The following is a 16,843-nucleotide window of genomic DNA, read 5'->3' as shown; positions in this document are numbered from 1 at the left end:
CTGATTCTAGCTGACTGCCTTGTTGGCACCTCACAGAGAACTAGCGCTGCAGTATTTCCAGGGTGCAGCCTGAATGTATAGAGGCCATCACAGACTGTGTCTCCACTCAGCAGAAGCGTGGCCCTTGAAGATCAATGATTGCACTAAGGCATGGGTCACACAGGCTGCTTGTTTTCCACAATCACCTTTAAGACATGTAAGCTTCTGTCAAGAGGATGGTAGTACTGTTTTCATTCGGTAGATAAGGGAACTGAGGTCAAGTGTCCAGTCCGGGACTGCTCTTCCGCGGTCCCCACACTCCTGAGGCTGTGTGAGAAATCTCTGGTGCAGTGTCTGCCAATGTCATTTTTCTTTGGCTATCAGGCAGGGGCCGTTGCCCCACATGGGCTGCATGTGGATGGATGAAAAACAGCTTGTGTTCATACACGTGCTTTCCAGGAGAGAATTCAGACAGCATCTCTTTGCAGCTTTCCAAAGTCCATCCGTGGAGAGGACGTGTGAGCAAATATAGTCATAACATCGTATCTAGATTATGAAAAAAATGAACTGTTCAACTTGAAGGTAGGGACAGGATGGGGAAACAGAGGAATAAAAAGAAAGGGTGATATTGACCCAGAAGCATCGTACTCATAACCTGACTTACAGAATTGTAGTCCCTATTTAATAACACCAATGATAAGAATAATAATAAAAAGAATCAAACATTGGATTCTGAGCTTATGAGTCAGATAATAAATGTTTTTATTCTCTTATAAAAAGCAAAAATCCCTTCATCAATTCGGAAGCTGCATTCCAGTGGACAGATGGTCTCTTGTCTACTGATAGGAAATCCACTAGCCTTGCCCACCCTAGACATGCAAGCATCTAAGGCCCAGGGTCAAGAGCTCAGGAGCCTGAGGCTGTGGTAGGCTCTGTGGCTCCAGGAACAGTTTATTGATAGATACACCATGCTCCATGAAACCATTTCTGCCATCTGGCCCAAAGACAATTCCCTAAAACCAGACCATGCTCTCTAAGGCACAAGGCCACCTTTTGCAGGCAAGGGAAATGACCCTGTGCTTGATCTCTGCTGTCTCCCCTGACAGACAACTATAATGATATGGTAAGAATTCACTTCCAGAAAGTAATTTGGATCTGTGCCGATGAGCAATGCCTGCCACACTGCATCGAGCTCGTCTTTCTTCTGCCCACCAAATCCAGGTCAGATAATTAGCGCCTGCCTGTGTGCTTTGCACTTTCTCAATTTCCACAGCACTAGGAAGAGGAGGCAAAAGTTCTGAAACCTTCTATGAGGTTGCTGTTACCATGGCAACCCCTCCCTTGGAATTCTCCAGCTCACTTCCTGTCCTCCAGTTGCCAGGGATGCTCTAAGCTGAACATGGAAGGGTCCCGCCAGCTGGGCAGAAGGTAGGATGCTGCCAGGATATTGGCTCACCCCCACAAGGTGACAGCAGGGCTAAAACAGAGCAAAGGAAGGGGTACATTGCCCTCAGCCCACTCCTGGGCAGGTGGCAGAACTCAACTCATGCATCTATGCTTGCCATGTGTCAATCAGAGAACTCTAGAGCTGGAACACTGCCACAAAATGGCGCCTACCACTTTGCTGATGCATGGCCTTGGGCACACCTGTCTTTGGGGTAGCTTGTAGAAAGGGGAGCTTTGGGGCTGGCTAACCCCAGATGTCCCTCCAGTTCCAGGATATTAGGGTGCTGCTGACAAGGTGACTCTGTTTAGCTGTGGCCAGTTGAAGGTCTTCTCTTGCCCCACAGGAAGCTGAAAGGCCCTGTGAGGTCAGCATGGCAGTCCCATGGCTGCAGGAAGAGCCTGTAGGAATGCCCAACACCAACAGGACAGAGCTGTTGCATCTGCCACCTTCACAAGGGATCAGTCCCTGAGGTTCTTGTTTCTCACAATGCTTGAAGAAGGAATGATACAAGTTCAGTCTTTTCAACTAGCTTGAGAGCAGGTTGGCGGCTATGCCTACTTTCCTGGCATGGAAGAGGAGACAGAGGGTCACAGAACTTCAATGTCAGTGAGCTGGGAAGACAGACATGTGTGCGGGCACTCCATGCCACGCCTCTGCCTCTGCCCCTCCAATCTCTGGCTGATCCTGTACTCCTTTTGAGAGGAGGAAACTTCCCATCCCATTCCATTGCCGAGAGCAGCCTGCAGACCTGAGCTCGAGTTTGGAGGGAGACTCCTAGAAAACAATCATCGCATGGTTCTAAGGAGGCATAAACGTGTGTTAAACTTTCAACAGGGGCTCTGGATTGGTGGAATTTGAGGAGAAAGTCTGGAGTTCCCCCCGAAGGCAGGAGAGGGCACACAAGGTCAGTGGGTGGCAGAATGGGGCAGGGAAAGCATCCGGAGAGACAGGGGGACAACAGGCAGGCAGCTCTTCCCGCAAAGCCTGCTGGGAGGAGGGGGGGTGTAAACTGAGAAGGAACACCCTGGGTATCTGGCGGTGGGCCCTTCTCTTCCTCTCCCCAGCCTGTGCACCCCTAAACTTTACAGGCTGCTGTTTGTGCACAAAATGCCATTTCTCCTTGAATAGACTTTAAAAGACTTAATGCGATGCAAACGAGGGAACGGCTGGGAGGGGCTGGAAGGGCAGAAGCGGTGAAGGCAGCAGAACTGAAAGCAAAGTAAGAGCATGCTGAATTTGCATATACTAGACCATACTAATCTGAGCTAATCTCCCTTGAATTTAAAGTTAACTCATATTGTGGCCGTGCCAGACTATACAATGAGTGTCTCAGTCTATTTAGGTTTTGTTTCTGATTTGCAGGCTCTAACTAGTTCATTCATATTTGGAAACAATGCATTTGCATTTTAAAATTGATTTATAAATATAGCCGGCTACAAACCAATTTAGAATTCAGACCCTCCATACCATACTGGATTAAAATACAGGCGTCTGCCAGGAGCAATTGACGGAGATGAGTTTAAAGCTTGGTTTTGTGGGATTTTTTTCCTTTTTTTTGTTTGTTTCTGTTTTATAATACAGTGCAAAATGATTTTAAGCAAAAAAAAATTGGTGGCATATCATTTGGGGCTAAGACAATTGAATGTTTAATGATGTCTGTTCCTGAACCTGCTGTTGTGACCTGGTTTGTCCTCTCCATCTTCAGGGAAGGGAAAGTGAGGAGAAAACTGCAGGGGTGGAGCCCAGTGTGGGCCAGGGAAGGCGCTTTTGGCACCAAGGAGGCATCCCAAGGTCGGCACCATGGTGGCAAATTTCCTGCAGCATCAGGAGCCACCACAGACCAGTCCAAGGTCATCTGCACTGCCCTCCAAGCTGCTGCCCATGAAACCACGCCCCTCCCTTGGCAGCTCCTCCCTAGGTCATGAACGTCCCTAGAGGAGGGACCCAATCTGGAACCGGAAGTCATCAGGATGAAGCTCCCTTCCTGCTGTTAAATGTGGTTGAGAAATGCCCTGCAGGCTTGGGCAGCAAGTCAGCATTCTGCACTGGAAAGTGCGAAGGGGTCCCCTCCAATTCACGCCAGCAGGCTAGGACATGGTGGAGCAGCAGGGCTGGCTGGCGTGGCCCCCTCCGCCTTCCCGGGGAGGGTTTCTTTCAGAGCCTCCCTGAGTAGCTGGACTCTGACTGGGCAGGGCCCAGTCTGGTCCTCGTCCTTAGCACAGTCAACCAGGAAGCACAGGGCTCAGAGTTACCCACAGAGCAGAAGCACGGTATGTCTGGAAAGCTTGGGCCCAAAATACCTTTGGTGATTGTTGGGGACAGTCACAGTCAGGTGATATCACATCTGTCCTTGCACCAGGCTGCTATCGCTGCTGGCCATCCCCGAGTCTTCTAGCCACAGGCCTGGGGGTCACAAGGCAGGCGCCAGGCCCACCACTTTGTACACCATCTTGAAAAGACATTTCCTCCATGCGCAGAGTTTGAGGTGTAAGGTGTCTTCAGTTCCAACTGTAAAGTCTGCGCCGAGGGGGGTCTGGCCTGCCCCTCAACTCTGGCCCCATTCCCTGAAGAAGTGGTGAATGCAATCACAACACTTGATATTTTTACAGCTGCTTGTATTTGATTCTCTTGCATCCAGGAAGGCAGGCTGGCCGGCAGGCATGAGTTATTATTCCCATTTCTCAGATAAGGAGGTAGAGGTGGAAGTACCACGGGTGGTGTCCACGTGTGGGAGGCTTTCTGCCCTCTCCCACGTTGTCACATCATGACATCCCCTGGATGTCCCCTCATGGGCGTCAGGAGCACACGTGCTCCATGTCTGCACACCTCCCCTTGCACAAGCAGTCTTCTGCTTTCCTCCCTGAATCCTCAGCCAGGGTCCTCATGTCCCCACGCGGGAAGCCCAGCAGGACCTGTGGAGGGGCAGGGGTGCGGAGTGCAGGAGCTGGAGTTGTCAGCCTCTCCAGGGCCCTGCAGGCCTCTGGTAGGGAGAGTGCCAGGACCCCGTCAAGTCCACGGGCATCATTATGTGATGGTGACACAAAGGGGTGGACACCAGGGCCCCGGGGGCCTCTGAGCACCAGCCGTCTCAGCTTGCTTGCTAGCAGTGGGGCGGCCGAGGATGACCGAGCTGTAGCTGTGGCAGTCACCTATTCTGATTTGTGTGTGGGACTCTCTCCATGCGGTAAAGCAGGAAGGGAGACTCAGGAAGAGCACCGGTAGGAAGAAGACAAGTCGGAAAATGTGGAGTCACGCAGTCAGGAGGGGACGTGGCTCTGAGAAGCTGAGGAAGACCACATAGACAGCCCGGCAGACAGAGGCCCAGGGTGATAGGGAGAGGTTCTGATGAGAGGATATGCACAGCCCAGAGCAAGGCTGTAGTGCAGCTTCAGAAAGAACTGTGTCCTCAGGAATCCTGCAGGATGCAGGCCGTGCCCCTGTCCTGCAGGATGCTGTTGTCTTCCTTGCCATCCTGGGAGCGTGCCCTCGACCCTGAGCGCCCGCTGAAGGAGTCCACCCTCAGCCCATAGGCCCAGCCAGCTGGCTCTGCTGCCAGCCGTTGCGGTACCCTCTCAGGGGGAGCCCAGGGACGTCCACCTGTCTCCACAGCTCACTCCCCCAAGTCTGTGCCATCACAGATGGTTTGCCCACTGGCCTAAGGCTCCGTGAGGAGGGAACGGAAGCAGGTGGGTGCACCTGTGTAGAGTGGAAGGCTGATAGGATGGGTGGAGTGAACAACGCCTGCCCGCTCTCTGGGTGTCTCCACCACACCAGTCCCCAGGCTCCTTTGGCTGAGTAAATGGGCAGGCACATTCTGACCAGACTCCTAGGTGGAGCTAAAGACCACCATCACTCTTCCGCCTTGAATCAGAGGAGGCAGGCTCCAATGCTAACTTGCTCCACACTAAGACGTGGGAGAATCTTCTTAAGTCTGGGCTAATGTCTGCAGAGCGCAGGGAAGGGAAAGACACTGGGCTATGGCTACCGACACAGTTTGGTTTCTTCTGTGTATGCAGGGAAAGCAAGGCTGACCAGTACCAAACAATGAAGCCACCCTGGAAATTGATGGTGCTGAGAACCATGAGTCACCCAATGAAATCCACAATGACTATTATGACAGAAGCTTGTCTGCATAAAATAAAGGTTACTACAGCTGAAAGATCACCCTAAGACACAGAATCAGATTTCTTGAAGATTCCCAACTTGTAAAAATGATCTGGGAATCATTGGGGCTAAAACGTACAAGTATAAGTTAGTATAAAGGCTAAAATTTTTAGGAGGTGTGTGAACAAAATACTGATCTATAAATCAAAGCTTAATTGCCAAATTGGCATGGGACAGAACTGATCTCGAAATAGGTAAAAACAACCCCTTGTCTAAATTGTTATAAAGCAGCCACATATTTCAAATGTTTCGGTCTATGTTTTGCATTGATTTGCAGAATCTCATGCTGACATGATTCTGTTTTTAAAAATTTCCCTAATGGTTATGAAAATGTCTCCATAATGGAAACCATACAGATGCAATGGCAAGATCAAAACACCATAAACCAACCATGGGCTACAGACAAGCTGGGATGGACGCCTCCTGCCCTAAGACCCATCCCCACAACGAGAAACTGCAGGTACTTGGATACAGAAAACCAAGACGGCGTGGTGCAAAATGGTGGCCGGCTAGGAAACTGAACTTCAAAAACAACGCTGAGGAGGGCCAGCTCTTCCTTGTCCTTTCTCTATATTTTGAGATGAAACGTTTACAATCCAGACTGACAAAGGCTAAAAAGGGGCAAAGGGAACAAGAAACAAGCCAAAGGGCACTGGAAGGAGCCTTGTTAGATCCTGTAGGAAAAGCATGGTCCATGAATGATTCCTTTTCTCTTTCTCCCTTTCATCCTTTCTCATATGTGTATGAACCTGGACCCAGGACCTACTGCATGCTAAGCAAGCACTCCACCATTTTAGCATATTCCACAATGCCTATCCATGTAAATATTTGGAATTTTTGCCAACTGTGTATCCGACGAAAGACTCATATAAAACCTTCTCAAAATTCAACCAAAAGAATGCAAACAATTCAATGGGAAAGTAGACAAAAGTCAGACTGATGGTCAGGGAGGTTATGGATGTGGTTATGATTATAAAATGTGTGTGTGCAACACAAGCCAGGTGTGGTTGTGTACTCTGGTGATACTGCATTCAGGAGGCTGAGGCAGGAAATCATCAGTTCAAGACCCCTTCTCAAAAACACATTAACAATACCCAGGGCCAGAGTTCAAGCCCCACGGCTGACAAATAACAATAATAATAATAATAATAATAATAATAATAATTCATTAACCGAACCAGAAAATCCAAAGTCTGGGGGAGAGTAAGTAGTGCAGAACATTCCTAGTAGATGTGATTCTAATCCCCATCAGTGAAAAACAGAAAAGCCCCAAATCATCTCCCATTAGAGAAAAACAGAATCACAACGGGACATTATTATATGTCTATTAAAATGGATAAATTTTGTAAACGATGCCAATTCCAAACACTTTCAAGGAGGCAAAGGGAAAGTTTCTTAATCATGTTCTTCGTTGCTAGTCCCATGACCTGGATAAATGAAAAGATAAGGTGCAAACATTCAAATGTGAATAAATAGCCCCAGTAGCTTTGTTTATAACAAATCTAAGGTGGAAACAAACAAAAACAAATGTTCTTCAGTGGTTGACTGACTACACTGTTGCATGTCTACACAGACGGAATAATATTTGGTGGTCATAAAGAACAAATTATCCGTATGCACACTTGGAAGGATGTAAATCTCTAGTCTGAAAATAAAAAGCCAATCTAAGGCTCTGCCTTCCGTGGTTCTGCATGCCACATTCCTGCCCTCAGGAGACGGTGGAGATGGAGAGTGAGTCATGGCCAAAGGCTGTTGGTGGAGAGGGAAATGGATCATACTACAAAGCACATTTATGCTAGTAGCTAGTTCAGCCCATCTTGTATGGTGCCTCTACTGCATAAAACTAGATCCAAGAGCAGGCAAGATGGACAAGATCTGAGTTGTTAGTTTTCTGTGATCTAATCAGGTAAGCTTTTAGCAGTGACCAGCACAACACCGATGCCCGCCAGGCTCTGCTACAATTCCAACAGGGTGTTCTGCACCGCTAAGCCCGGGGTTTTCACTGGCCCCAAAGTTCTCTGGCCTCACTTATTTGGCTCACATCCAAATCCAACTTTGATAAGAATTGTTTTCACATTGAAACTATTTTCCTGCAGATCCCTGTGGTGTGAACGTACGCTGTCCTATTCTCATTTAAAGAGTATTAATTCCCTTTCTCAGGCATAATGTCAAGTTCTCGCCTTAGAAATTCGGTTCAAAATTTATTCCTCTAGTGCCTGCATTTTAATGAGAATTATACACACATAAATTATATATATTATTGGTATGTTAATTATTTATTAATGATAACTTTATAAATATGTACTTGTGGGTACGTGTATATGCACTCTGCATCGCCTCTCAATCGTGTGTCAGAGTGTCTCACACTGGCATTCCTTGGAGAGCTGTGGCTCTTGGAGTATATAGGGTGCTGTGATTCAGTGGTGGGAGACTGGCAGCACCCCATCAGCACTGCACCCTGAAAGTGTGTATGTGAATGCACACCACATGTGTGCCCCTGCAGATAGATACATGTGTATGTATAGCTCTCCTATTGTCCTTCTTCACCATCTGTGACAATGTTGTCAGCACACACTGGTAAATTCCGGGTATATATGCATACTTTTGTGTACATACATACATACATGCTCTGCGTTACATATCAAGACATAGATCACACATTACTTACGATATGTAAGACAAGGATATGCATGCGGATATGCACACCCGTATATGCACATACACCCACATCTGTGCCTCTCTTGGCTATGTATCAAGGTATAGCTTTTATAACATGTCAGATAACTGTGATACATATTTGTAAGGTATCTGGTGTATACAACCACGCATCTGCGCACATGAGCAAACTCCTGACTAGATCATGGAGAGTGTATACAGCGTCACTGTATCTCAGGTTAAAAAAAAGTAAATTGTGATCCCTCCCCTATACTGGGAGCTCTTTGTGAAGCAGCAGTGAGTGAACTGTGCTACAGTGAGGGATGACTGCCTACCACTGCTACCATGCTACATTGCTATGTGGAAGGAATTCCTTGTGTGGTTGCTATCTACTGAGTGCATACTCACCAGTCAGAGGGTGTCCTATCTCCGGACCTGAACTGCGGAGAGGGAGATCATCTGAGAAGGTAGTGGGCAGAAAGTGGTCACCCACTGGTGATAACAAAGATGCTTGGATCAAGTCATTTAGCCCCAGCGAAGCCAGTTCTGTATCTATGGCAACTAGATGTGCCCAGAATCCTTGTGGTCAACCCTTCCATGTCAGCGGCTTGGGGTGAGTTTTCTGAGCTTACAGCCTTAACTCTTCCCACCTCACTGGGCACTTCTGCCTATGGTTATGGCTGGTTGGACACCCAGGACTGAGCCCCGCATGACCCTGCCCAGGCTGGAAGGACCTCCAAAGCCAGGAGCTCTGGACTCACCTCAACCCATACATTTACAAGGCTCTGTAAGTTAACACTTGACTCTGGATAAAAAGGGGGCACTTTAAATGCCTCTGTAGGGTTTCCAATTTGTGATTTATCCCTTTCTCTTGCTCTGTGGCTCTGCGGGTTAGGCCAGCCTGAGCCACGTGGACTTCAGTTAGCAACCTGGGCCCTGCTGTCCATGGGAGGGTTGGCCCTAGGTCCTTACGCAAAGTTTAATGTGTTAATAAACATGTTTCCAGTGATCCTTACTCCCTGGTATCTGGCATATTAACATGTAAGTGCTGCTGAGAAATAGTATTTGGGGGAAATCTTTTCTTGCTTGGGATTGCAGGTTGACTTTCTTACTTTAATAAAAAACAGAAGCAATGAAATAGCTGCACCCTCCCCAGCAGGAAGAAGGGGGCATTTCAGAGCACAGAGTCCCCACCCCCCAATTGAAGTATTTTCTGCTTAGGAGGATTTCACTTGCTTCTTTAACTCAGGAAATAAACTAAGACAGCAGATTCAGATGGCAGGGATAGAAGAGTCAAATAGCTGAAAGACCATAAAGAACTTGGGTATCAGACATTTTAAAAGAGCTATTTCTAAAAAGAGGAGAGAGAGAGAGTGTGTGTGTGTGTGTGTGTGTGTGTGTGTGTGCGTGTGTGTCCGCCCATCTGTCTGTCTGTCTGTCTGTCTATGTCTGCCTTTCCCTTGTGTCTCTGTCTCCCTCTTTTGTGCCAAAACAAGAGCTTAAGCTTGGGGCCTTGTCCTTTTGCTTGGCTTATTTTCTCAAGTCTACTGCTCTACCACTTGCTCTGCTACACAACCACTTCTAGACTTCTCTAGAGGGAAAAGCCTCATAAACTTTTCTTCCTAGACTTGCTTCAAACCATAATCCTCAGATCACAGACTCCTGAGTAGCTAGGCTTACGAGTGAGTGCCACTGGAGCTCTGACTCTTTTATTTTACCCTCCTAGATAAGAGAGTCTGAATGATCTTCCTTGCCTGAGAGCCCGGGTGCGACAAAGTGATGCCTTCCTCTAGTGCCATTTTTATGCTCTGGCGTTCCACACATTACAGGAAACCCATCAAGTTCCTAGAGAACAGCAGTTCTCATGAATCCCTTTCTGCTCACAGTGGCCCACACATGAGTTATTCCAATCTGGCAAGGCCCACTCCAAACAGATCGGGGCCAGGCCAGGTTTTCAGTCACTGGAGCCACCCAAGACCATTCTTCAGTGCCCAAGCTTCAGACGCTGCCTGTCTACTTGTGTATGGCACCAAAGGAAGTGTTTTCTTTGTATTCCAACACTTGGTGGAAAACCAGCTGTTCTCAATTTGATGTTTAAAATTTGTGAAAGTCATCAGTAACTGAAAAGAGGGAAACTCAGAGCTGGCTCTGCAAGAGGAAATGCATCTCAAGTTTCCTGAAACAATTCAGGCTTCCCCTCTAGATTGGTTTTGCATTTGAGGGTCTTTAAGTGATTGTTCTGGGCTAGAGAGCAAGAGGAGAAGGTTTCCTCACTCTGCATCTGCAGCCAAACCTACATTAGGGTTGACTGTTCATAGCAGCCATTAAGAAGAGGAGGAGAAAGGAGGAAAAGGGAGGAGAAGGGAAGAGAGGAAAGAAGAGAGAGGAGGGAAGGGGAGGGAAGACAGAGCCCCCAGGTCAGCTGGGTGGCACATATGCAGCTGTCACCATCTCAAAGCATATACACATAGGTACCAGGATATGGGAGCATATGAATGTGATTGTGTCTCAGAGAAACAGCAGTGAGGGCAGAAATGGTTCCATTCCCAACACTGCCAAACTCATGTTCTGCTCATTGATCTGGAGTGGGGTATGGGCCTGCCTTAGCACCCAGCAGGGTTCAGGATGATAGGTCCTCCCTCGACCCCATGTTCACCCTTACCTCTCGGAGAGGCCAAGCTCTGTCACTCAGAGCTGCACTGCTCTAAGAGGCCTGGAACCCACACCAATGGATCCACACTTGGGATTTCTGAAGAGTTCTTGTTTGATGACAGAATGAGGAAGAGAAACCCCAGCCTTTCTAGAAAGTATCCCTCAACTGAGCCAACCAAGTCTTCAAGATTGACGATTCCACCTAGCAGTAGTGCTTTCCCTCAGAAAACAGCCAAGAATGTTCTTTGGAGCTCTACTTTTGAGCCTTGGCCCTTTCTGTGGAACAAACCCTTCAACCTGGGTGCTAGCCCGCGCTGACGCCATCCCTGTCTAGACTGTCAGCCAATCTCTCCTGTTCCAGGCCCATGTGCTGGGTTTCCATGTGAATGGACACCAGGGCCTTGTGCCTGCAATAGGCACTTCTAACTCCTCCAAGCACAAATCTTACCTCTCTGCAGACCATGCATCCCTGAGAGCAGACTTCTGCGGTCCCTCAGTAAGGAGGCCCACAGCAAGCCAGGCCTGTGGATTCCGCCGGGACAGGCTCCAGAGTGGCCACCACCACCAGGAAATAAACCGCCAAATCCCATATCAGCAAAGGCTCGTGGGTAGAAATACTTTTTCCACATGGAATTAGAGTATATCACAAACTACAAAACAACCAAAAAACCCTAACTTTTCCAAGGTCCAATTCAGGGTGCAAAGTGAATGTTGACTACAAACCAGAACCGTATTGCAGCTCTCTTGACATTTCCAAAATAGTGACCAATAAAAATGGCTATTTACACGTGCCCTGCTGGTGACACTATTAAATCTTTTGGCTGCCTTGCTTGGGGAAGGTTATGGGCTGAAATCAGTGTGAATTGGGGCTGTGTTGAAACTGGAATTTTATCTGGCAGCGTTTGGATTGGTAACCTTCAGGTTTACTTCTGCTGGAACACCCCATAGAAGGCTCACTGCTGTGTGACTTCCTTTTTTCAAAAAAAGTGTATATGAAAATGAAAAACTCGGGCAGAGTGCCAACACATGTATTATGTTTAGAAAGAGCCATTCTCCAAAGTTGAGGGATAAAAACGAGACCTAATTTATTAGCATTTCAAAACTTGTCCCTGTTCCAGAATGGGTAAACAAGGCCATCGTGATTAATCTAAACCAAAAAGGCACATTTTGTTTATTAGATCCCTAAAGTATCCAAGCTACATTTTTTGTAGTGCTGCATATTTTATTTTCTCTCTACCCTTCAGAAGTGACAGAGAAAAATCTATTTCTTGGCTGAAGTAATCACAGATAAATTAATATCATTTTTCATATAAATATGTTTGAGGAAACTTGAAACTATTGCATAACCTATTGATTTCATTATTTGAATTAAGTTTAAGAAATCCTACAGCTGTCTGCTGTCAAAATTTAAGTCTACTGTCCATCTGCAGAAGGATACTTGATATACACTTCAGCTGGTGGCTTGACAATATTTTAATATAAAAAGTACACATACTGAAACACATACCCCAGAGTCCTCAGGAGCCTGAAAGCTACAGAAAGATTAACAATTAGCAGTTTTGTTTTTCTGGGCTCATGTGGTCCAAGTTGAAAGTTTTTCCTGGGCAGCTTCCAAAAATTGTTCGTTCCTCATTTGTTGACCTTTTTGGAGTTGGAATCAATGAACCACATTGCCTTGTAGAAGAGGATGCTTGTCAGAATGGAAGGGAAAAAATTACATCACATCATTTTTCATCGTGGCCAGATGAGGTCTGAGTGGAGGAACAAGGAACAGGAAAGAGTGAGCATCTGAAAAATTGGCTCTGCAAGCTGGAATGTGGTTCTGCTCTTAGGGGCCACTCCTCCCCCCCATTTTATTTTCCAGAATGGGCAGGTTGTAGACAGATCTGGGTCTTAGCCTCCCACCCCACGGGCCTCCATGTCAAGAAGCAGTGATAGAACACCATTCATTTATGCAACATCTGTAACACATATACCACAGTATTAATAGCCCAGTCTGCCAATCTGCCACTGTGCATTTTTGACATGGTAGGGGCCAGGAGTGTGGAAGTTTTGCATCTCAGAAATGAAAATTAAACACAGGTGCTTTGTGGATTTGAATGTGAACACGGCTGCCTGTTTTTATTTACTTACTTGTTGGGGTGGTGGATGAACATCAAGTAGCAATTCCTCCAGGCCAGCCAAAAGGTTAATAGAGCTAATCTACTGCGGCCACTGCATCGGTATTATATCAGAGTGCATCACTCCATGCTAAGTTACACTCTTCCAGTAACAGAGGAGGGTGCCCAAAAACCAGAGAGCGGAAGCTCCTTGCTTACAAAACGAACGGAAGCCAGAGCCCAGATCAAAGTCCACGGCAAGTGGAGTCCTTCACATTACCCACAAGCTCAGCCCTGCTCAGATTGCCAGAGACAGGTTTATGCCTCCCTGATGCAAACCTCCACGGGCTTTTCCTTAATCTTTAAACCACTTACACAATCCTGAGTTCCTTTCTAATGAGTTAACGCACCACACACACTTTTCCCCTACACCCTCGTTTGTTTGGGTTTCTGAGCCATCAACATCCTGTATCTCTCTGCATCAACTTATCTGGCTCTAGTCTAGCAGCTGCTTTGCTCGGCATTGGCAAATGAAAGGCTGTGTCCACACTCTTGCCCATGGTGTTTCATTGATGCTCCCCTGGGCTGGCTTCTTTCATGATATGAGTCACTGTCACATCATCGAGACAAGAAACCCGACATACACAACTGAAGGAGAGAAGAAGATGAGACGTGGACAACTGAAGAAGGATTTCTGCTGGTGCTCAGCTTCAAAGGGTTGAACCTATGGTTGCTTGGTGCCAGGCACTTGGATAGGACACCAAGATGGAGAAGGAGCAACTTTTCCTCGTGGTAGACAGGAAGCTGAGAGAGAGGGAGGGAGGGAGCAAGCGAGCCAGAGCGGGATGGGATGAGGGAGAGAGAGTACAATAACAACCTTCCCACCAAAATCCATACCCAGCGGCCTCCTTGCTTTACTTCGGACCCTGTCACATGCTCCACACAGGCAGACCGCCTGGCAGCAGAGGCCAAGCAGAAACCTTCACAGCACTAGTTATAGACAAGAAGAAGCAGTTGTTTAGTTCCTTTTTCCCTACTATTCAATAGGTCGATGGGTGTGAGAAAAGCCTGATCAACTCATTAGAAACGAAAGGTTTTCCATTTCTCTTCAAATGGGTTGTGGAGAGAATTGGAGAATTCAGTGACGGCCTGTTCCCTTGCCGATCACATGGAAACAGATGGATAGAAGGGCTTCTCTTCCAGAAAGAGCAGAAGCCTTGCGATCGTGGCTCCAAATGCCATAGACGACGTGGCCTGAGATGATCATCTACTGACAGAAGAAAAAGGCTTGAGCGAATAGGTTCCATCCGACTGGACCTGAAAACTGGGGAGGAAGGAGATTGTGTTCAGAACCAGAGATCGGAACTGGAGTCTTACATATGCGATTCAATCATACTACCTCTTTGGCTATGCTAATATTCCTTTTCATTTGATTTTGAGAGAGGCTCTCACTACTTTTGCCTGTGCTAGTAAAACACTCGGATCTTCCTACCTCCGCATCTCAGGTAGCTAGAATTTTAGGCTTGTACCAACACACTGCCACAGAGACGTTTCTTACATTTAAAGGGAGAAATAATTGCACCGGTGTCTTATGATTTACCACTTGCCTTTCTTTTTTGCATGGTTTCTTCTGTTGGCCTAGAACTCTGTTGGTTTGACTGTGGGGCATTTTTTTTATAACCTTATCGAGTTGTATCATTTTTTTCAAGTCTCTCACTTGGTCACCTTTTATGTTAGACTTCTACTGTCCTCTCCATCTGCCTGCCCAGTGCTGATGGTGAAAGTAGAAGCACCATGGCCTCCGTTTCCTTTGTTCTAAGTCTCTAGTGAGGAAGATTCTTTCATAGCCACCCTTGGTTAGGTGGGCTCACTTTCACTGGGCTCTGCCTGGGTGCATCTGCATACTTCCTTGTAAGGTTTGTCAAGGGCCTCCCCTCCCACTCTTCAACCATCCTGGGACACCCCTAGGGCACTACTCTCTCCTGACTCTCACTGGCCTGCTCTCCCACCCCCCACCACGAGCAAATGTCATGTTAGGACAGACTGGCCAGTCTCTTTCCTCCCCTGAATGTCCTCCTAATTATCTCCCCACCAGTCCCTCATTTCATCCCTTGGCTGGGAATGCCCACTGGATCCTGCTGGTTTGGAAGTTGGGTCTCTTCTCTCCCCTCTGAGAAATGTTAGACCCATGTTGATGTCCTGGCTATACCCTTACTATCCATTTCTGTTGAGTGGACTTGAGGCAGAAAGCAAGAGGTGTAAATTTGGGAGTGGTATGTAAACTTGTGGCAGACCTACCACCTTCACCTGTACACCAAAGGGGCTTCAGTCCTTTTGGGGAGACCTCAGCTCCTTTAAGGGAGAAAGTCCCAAAGGGGCTGTGACTGGGCTCCTCCCTCCTCTTTAGGCCTGGAGCTCCCTGTCCCTGGGGCAGAGTGGTCTGCCTGCTCCTCCCTTGGGGCATAGCCTCTGTTTTATGCTGAGAAAGCTCAGCTGGTTTGTGGAAACTATCAGACAAATATTTCTGTAGGATGATGGAAAAACAGAGTCCAGGATCTTCTCCTGAAAAATAGTATCTGCTTCCATGTTAGCCTGTGACCCCTCTGTTGCTTTCTCTACCCTTTACTCCTCTGATGGGGCTCTGGGAATGACTCATTTCCCTCTTCCCAACAAACCACCCCCCACCATTCACTTCTTGCCTTGCTGGAATAATTTATTGCTTTACTTCAAGATTATTATTAGAATGTCCTTTACAGCACTTCCCTTCTTCTTCAAGAAGCTCATGCATCTCCAGACACACCACTCTTATTCCTTTAAATTTAAGTATTGTGAGAGAGGCGCCTGAAACGACTTTCCCCCTAATATCTCTCTACTAGGGGGTCCTGTAGCTGATCTATTCTCTTCACTGCTATATTTCTGAAACTAACAGCGAAGATAATCATTTGGGATCCAGGGGTGAGACACTGGTATTATGAGTAGCTTATAAAGATATTTCAAGGGAGCTCAATATGGTTGATTGATAGCCTTCCTAATTGTTCCCTAAGCATGATTTGGGTTATCTGACTTTTTTTATCCACACTGGTGTTTTATTTTAACTCAGAAAAGAACAGAATGGGCAAGAATAAACCATCAAAGCACCACATCACTAGGGATTATTTCAATATAAAGGAAAAAAAAACTAGTCATTTTGGGGTTACTCATCAAAATTCTAAAGACTTTTCTCTTTGTTTACCCACCAAAGAACCAGAATTGGTGCAGTGGCTCAGGCGGTACAGCATTAATCTTGAGCAAAAATGCTTAAGAACGGTGCCTAGGCTCTGAGCTCAAGCTGCCAACACTTGTACCAACACACAAGGAAAATACCCAACTGTGTGTCCTTCCATGTTCTCTGAATGTTTCAGGAACTAACAAGGGAATAAAAGTTGTTAACACAAGCCAGGCATGGTGGCTCAAACCTGTAATCCTAGCTACTCAGGAGGCTGTTATCTGACTTTTTATGGTTCTGAATATTTGGGGTGAATGTGGACCTAGAGATTCTGTGGACCCAGAGGTTTCTCACTGGGTATCGCCAGTTGCTCTGAAAATTGTTTTTGATGTGTTTGTTTTACTCAACAACTGGAAAGTGGACTTATCTTTCAAATTGAGAGATAATGGCGAATGGATTCTTAATCCATTGTTTGGTTGTTCCGCTATGAAAAAATGTTTATGTACTTTGTTTCAGCCTATAGATGTAGATTTGGAGGGTCTAATACCCTTACTGCTATATAATCAAGCTCTTTTGTCAATACACAATAAAATCATCAAGCATTAGATAAAGTAAACACTGCTGATTCGTGTGTTTGGCCCA

General features: G+C 46.7%; 1 long non-coding RNA gene across 2 annotated transcripts; it reads left to right on the top strand.

Moving 5' to 3' along the window:
- The first annotated feature begins 1,349 nt into the window (after window positions 1-1,349).
- On the top strand, window positions 1,350-5,703 carry LOC150053675 (uncharacterized). 2 transcript variants are annotated; one of them, XR_016537878.1, is made up of 3 exons: window positions 1,350-1,407; window positions 1,770-2,330; window positions 5,443-5,703. It is a non-coding gene; the product is annotated as an uncharacterized LOC150053675 (long non-coding RNA). The 2 variants fall into 2 exon arrangements; XR_016537879.1 differs by having other exon boundaries at window positions 1,361-1,407; window positions 2,261-2,330.
- The last annotated feature ends 11,140 nt before the right edge of the window (window positions 5,704-16,843 follow it).

The sequence above is a fragment of the Megascapheus bottae genome, chromosome 15, assembly GCF_031878675.1.
Source record: "Megascapheus bottae isolate mThoBot1 chromosome 15, mThoBot2.hap1, whole genome shotgun sequence".
Classification (NCBI taxonomy): Eukaryota; Metazoa; Chordata; class Mammalia; order Rodentia; family Geomyidae; genus Megascapheus; species Megascapheus bottae.
This window is presented reverse-complemented; position numbering and strand designations above follow the sequence as displayed.